This window comes from Ciconia boyciana, chromosome 2 (genome assembly GCF_034638445.1).
Source record: "Ciconia boyciana chromosome 2, ASM3463844v1, whole genome shotgun sequence".
NCBI lineage: Eukaryota > Metazoa > Chordata > Aves > Ciconiiformes > Ciconiidae > Ciconia > Ciconia boyciana.
Genome location: NC_132935.1, coordinates 64,676,059 through 64,682,058, shown reverse-complemented (window position 1 = coordinate 64,682,058; position 6,000 = coordinate 64,676,059). Strand labels below are relative to the sequence as shown.

Below are 6,000 nucleotides of genomic sequence, written 5' to 3'. Positions count from 1 at the left end.
TTTGCACCATCAGCCTGTTTCCCATTAGTCACAACTCCTGCCTTCTCAGGAAGGGCTCAAAGCCTCCCTGCGTGGGCACAGAAGGCACTTGCTCTCAGAGGACACGTTCAGAGTGAGGTGCCTATGGCCTAACAGAAACACACACGTCCTGGACATCAGAGCAATCTACAGTAAAGTAAAAAATTAAAAATGCATGTCTGTAAAAGCACTAGTTACATGTGCCGCACATACAGTCACACCACTGTGCATCTTGATAATTACCATTTGGAAGTGCATTGAATTGGATTGCATGCAGCACAGATATTAGTCTGCATCACTATCTCCAATTCAAATACAAACATGTACTCTCATGAGTATGTCCCTTATATACCTTCCCTCTTCAGCAAGTACAACTAAATCATTATTAGAATCAAATTTACCATGCAAATAATTGGTAAAAACACATTTTATTAAGTCAGAAAGTTGGTCTTGACTTTTCTGTATCAATTGTAATACCAGTCTCAAACAGAAGAATCCTTCCACCACCTGTACCCAAGTCTCCCACTCACTCGCTTTAACTCCAGCCAACTCCATGGCAGACTTCCAGGCCAAGAGAGTCTCGCACAACACACCGTAGGATCCATACAAGCCGTTTAAAGATGCTGGGAGCTTTTCTGAATAAAAGTAAATTGCTTCCATTTCAAGTAGTTTTCTTACGTAGTAAAAATAGAGACTATGTACTGAAGGTCGGGTTTGCAAATCTAATAAAATGATAGATAACGGAACAAAAGGTGGCAAGATAATATAACACATATGTTACCTTACTCCACATATTTTTTCAGTATTTTCTTATTAATTTGTTTAAAAGTGTGTGCAAGTTTGGAAAGCTGTTACGTAGGTTCATCTCATTTTCTTTACTGAAGTAAACATAGACACAAGTGTATGATAGGACCAAAGGGCAAAATGCAGAGAGAGAAACTCAGAATAGCTGGATCTGGAACAGTCATTTCACACGCACTTATCTCTGATCTAAACTGTTGAACCAAATTCATATTTTTTGTTTGGACACATCTGTAGGTATGATGTGTGTAATTAATTGTTCATTCAAAAATGCAATTTCATGATGCATTTGATGATTTAGGTATACAACAGTTTTAGTTCTCAGAGCTGACTAAAAATAGTGATTTGAATTTATTCCTGCTGCCTACAATTACCCACAACCATGTATTTTTAAATATTTCCAGCCTATAAAAATTACTAATTTTTGCCACTTGTGTTTATCTGCATTTAGACTTTGATTTGGATAAATTAAGCTCTCAAGTGTTCTTTGCTTTATGAAACTCTGCATGTTGTACACTTCAACACAAATAAATGACTTCTACCATTAGAGGTTTAAATAATGTAATGTATTTCATGCTCAGCCTGAAGCTGGATTCCAATGAAGTTGCTAATGCACGTAATGATTAAGTGTAACTCAAATACTAACTGTGTTGTTGAAAACATGACAGGCAATAATTTGGTCTATTATATTCTGCCATTTAATTGCCTAGTACAGACATTCTCTGACACGTTATGAAGCAATGATTTACAATTATTCAAGCTGCAAAGGTCAGAAAGTGACATTATAATCATCTACACAGAGATCCCTTCTAATGCACAAAAACTAGGTAATACCACACAAAAATAGTTTTACTAGACTAGCAACTTTCTATTTAAGATTTCCTAAACTGCACAACTATAAATAATTAATTTATACTACAGTACATTAAGGCATCCTTGAAAATATAGTGTTTTTCCTGCTCCTACCAATAAGTTTATGAATAAGTCTTTTTTGCTTGCTAAAAGCAATCTTAAGAGCAGGCTTTCACTAAAAGTAGCCTGACATTAACAGTAATCAGTTAAAAAAAATCTGAAAATCTAAAAGATTTTTTAGAACACAACACACAGGAGTACAGCCAATTTTTTTGATGCAGCTGGTCAAAGTACATTCTTGTCTATAAAGTACGAAGATCTATTAGCCACTATACTCAATACAGGCAAGTATTTTTCTTTAGACATTCTCAAAGCAACCAGTGTCATTAAAATACTGAACTTTATACAGATTAAGATCTCTGAACTATTCTTAGCATTAACAGCAGAAGCAAAAGTGAAGTTATTTCCATGCTTGGGACACTGTAACTCTCCTCAAAGCTTGTTTATACGAGGCTTTAAAAAATAACCGAATTTAGCAAAACACTTATTTAGCAGAGCATCTTATAACATCTCCAGAATTAATTGGGAAACGGAGTTTCAAAGCTAATCGAGAACTGAGGAGCAGAAAGTAAAAAAGATTAATACCACCATCCACCAAAAGACCAAAACAAAGCAAAAAACCCACCCCACAAGAAAGAACTACTTCAGCAAAATACAGAAAAAAGCCCAACCTTTTCCACCCCATTCCAAATTCCTTTATGTATATAAATACTTACTTTTGTTCCTTAAAGCACCTGACTGTTATATATGGAATACTATAGATGGAATAAACATAATAAAGACATTACTACAAATGTCCTTTCAATTTTTAGGAAGGTAATAAAAAATGTTTATGTGCATGTTTTAAATACTCAAAATTTTCCTAAAAATGCAAACCTACCTTATACCCATCTTCCTCAGCAGATTTTTAAGAAGTCATAAAGGAGAGAAAAAAAAGAAAGGAAGCAGCCACTCTTACTTGAAACATGTAACTACATCCCCAAAAATTCTGTTTCTGAAAGCAAAGGCAAGAAAAAGGCAAAGGAATAGTAGATGCATTTTTAAATCAAACATTGCCTATAAATTCTGTTCAAAATCTCAAGTGCAGAACAATGCATTTTTCATGTTCTACCTGAGGCATAAAATTTGAAAAGTGCATAATAAGCCTTTTCACTGCATTTCACCAGGCAAATGAAACAAAAATTTTAAATGCTGGGCAACCAAGATTTGTTCATCCAACCCAGGGTATCAGCCAATTTCAGAGCCAGACTTTCAAAAATTAAATTCAAATATGCACCAGTTTGCTACCCGCAGAAAATAGATACCACCCCTGAAATAATGGGATATATTTTACAGCCATGGGTATAGAAAAGAAAACAATTAACACACATCTGCGATAAGGAAATGAGTAGCAGACGGTTTATTCCAAATGTTAAAACATTAGCCGTGTCCAATTTCTGTGTCATGTAGTTTCTGCTGTGCAGCTGAAGAAAAACAAACCCTGAACTTCAATTAAAAAAAAATAAAACAACACAGCAAAATTACTGCCTTTTCCAACAACTAAGTGAATTATATATTGTGTACTTTGTATCACGTAAATATGAGGATCATTTGGAAAATTGAGACACAGCAAACCCTTCCTAAAACACCACCACAGATACAGCTTTTTGCTTTTTTTAAAGACAAAAATTTCCAGAGAATTTTTGTCTTTAAAAAAAAAAAAAAGTGGTATTTTGAGACCACACTACACCACGATGTTGCACTGACATTTCACCTTTAAAAAGTGCCCAAGCAGATTCAAAAGCTTTTGAAACACAATTTATCCTCGCAACTAGCAGAGGTCTTATTACTATGAATCTAAAAGTCAGAGGATAGAATATTAACTACTGCAGAAAAGAAAACATAGTGCAGGACCTTCTGTTTGTGACAAAATTACAGAGTTAATGTTCCTGAAAGATCACTTCACCTTTTAAAGCATGATTTTTAAAAAGGTAAAATTTATAGCAATTAAAGCTAATGAAGAAATGCAGCATGAGCTGCTTATGTTCAGGAACTAATAGGTCCACTGAGCATTTCTAAGATTATTTAGCCATCAATGATAATGAATTGACATTGTCAGTGGTGTTAATGTACCAATGCTCTATAGGGCCACTAATCCGATAGCCAATCCAAGCAATTTTATTTTTTTTTATGTTGCTACTTTATTTTTTTAACCTACACACTACCCAGTCCTTTCAATTAAAATAGCAGAAATACAGCACAGGCTATTACACTTTTTTCTCTTCTTCCACATTTAAGGATGGCATATTCATTATTTGGACTACAGTTCAAACTGCTCTGGTCATTCCTCCTTCAAATCCTGCTCAATTCTTCAGGACTGTTAGCTAGAGTACAAAAATGTCTTTTCCAATTAAATCTGTGTTAATGTATAATTCTTAAAATACATTTTTGGTGCACATTAAGTGAAATGTGATGATTATTTAAACAGGTATATAAATCAGATTTTTGTGAGCACAGGGTATTGTGGCATATGTCTCTTCAGGTGACTGTTTTGTCATATCTAAATAGCACAGCTTCACATTGTTGATGAAAATTAGCTATACAATACTACACAGAAATGGAAAATGAGTACCTGCTTGGCTACCAGGTATGACATGTCAGCAACATACAGTAAGCAATCAGCTTAGCAAAGTGACTAACATTCAAGTCCACAGTTTAAATCTTTCATACATGTTTTGCTCTCTCTCTTGCATAACTGTTGTGAATTGCAACCGAGAGTTGTGTAATTTCTGAGACCGGTTCTAAGAACATATCAATCCTGGAGTGAAGGAATGAGTTTTTGAAAAAATGAGGTACTGTGCCAAATACTAATCATTTTAATTCTCTTTGTATAAAATATAAGGTATTAGCTATTTTGAGATGTTTTTACTTTTCCTCTCACGATAACATGATGATTTTTCAGTTTAAGTTAAAAGGGAATTGAATAAAGAACCATTGTCAAGTTTGTTGACAACTTCTAAAGAACAGTGCTTATCCTTAGCTAAACAGTTTTGTGGATCTGTAGTCGTTAACTAGCTTCCATGCCAAATTCTCAGCAATTCATATAGCAGAGATAGTAAATAAGATTTTTCAAACAACATAAAATAGCCTACCACGCATAATGTTCATTTTAAACATGCTGCAAAATAAAGAGTAGCACAAGTTGTTCTACTACTGATATTCAGTGGACTTAAGAATTAGGCTCATACATTTTTATTTCTTGTTTCAAGAAGTCAGCAATTAATTTTCTTAAGTGAGTAAAAACATCCAAAGTATCTCATAATGCTGCATGCAAAATTATCTGAAAAACAGAGAGATGAATTGGTGAAAATCACTCAGCTGCATCTTCAGCTGAAGATTCACTTGTCCTTTAAGATGTGTAACTCACTTTGTCCTGCAGTGGATCGGTATACTAAGGCTAAAAAAACCCCTCCTGCTGAATATTATCCCCAACAGCACACCGCACCATTCATGTGTGCACTGCATCATCTCATTGAACCTGTGCTGTTCTACACATTAGCCATAAGACTGCTATAGCAGGTTACATAGGTTTGAGTAAAATGTTTTTATATGATGCATATATTAGTTAATTTCTCCAGCATAATAACATTAAAATATATTTTTAATCAGAACTAGGGTATTAAAATCCAACTTTGAATGTCCTATGATGTACCATATATGCCATGGCATTTTAAAACCTTTTAAACATTTCTGCTAAATTAATTAGTTTTGCATTAAGGAGTCTCAATGCCTCCTATTAAATGCAACACATTTGAAGGACAATTAAACATTATGAACGATCCTTCTGAGGAAATAACGATTAAGTAAAAAAGAAAAACAAGATTTTTTGGGTAACAAACAAGAACACAAGCATACATAAAAGACTTCAATTTATTTTTAAAGTCTTATGCCTGCAATATTTTAGATCCGTTTGTTTGAAAAATCAGTCTTCTGTTTTGTTTTCGTAAAGAATGAAAACCCTAATGGAGTCCAGAAATCTGTTAATGGTACTAAAATTATAACAGTATAGCAAAAGAAAAAACCCCACACAGTAAAGTCTATATTATATATTTTTTATGTCTTTAAATGGAATTTACAGTTCTCCCTGGCAATGTGAATGAACATCCTATAATTTAGTCAATTTACAGATTACAGGTTCAAATTGACCTTGTAGCCCATAAAATTGCTCATCTTCAGTGCAGGATTAGAAGTGGGAAAAGAATGTCATAACTGTATTTAAGGAATTTACCA

The 6,000-nt window shown here is 33.9% G+C and overlaps 1 protein-coding gene across 5 annotated transcripts in view; it reads right to left on the bottom strand.

Annotated features, from left to right (window-relative positions):
- Positions 1–6,000, bottom strand: part of ZNF407 (zinc finger protein 407) — a 355,565-nt gene that overhangs the window by 312,871 nt on the left and 36,694 nt on the right. The gene's annotated exons all lie outside the window — the stretch shown is intronic.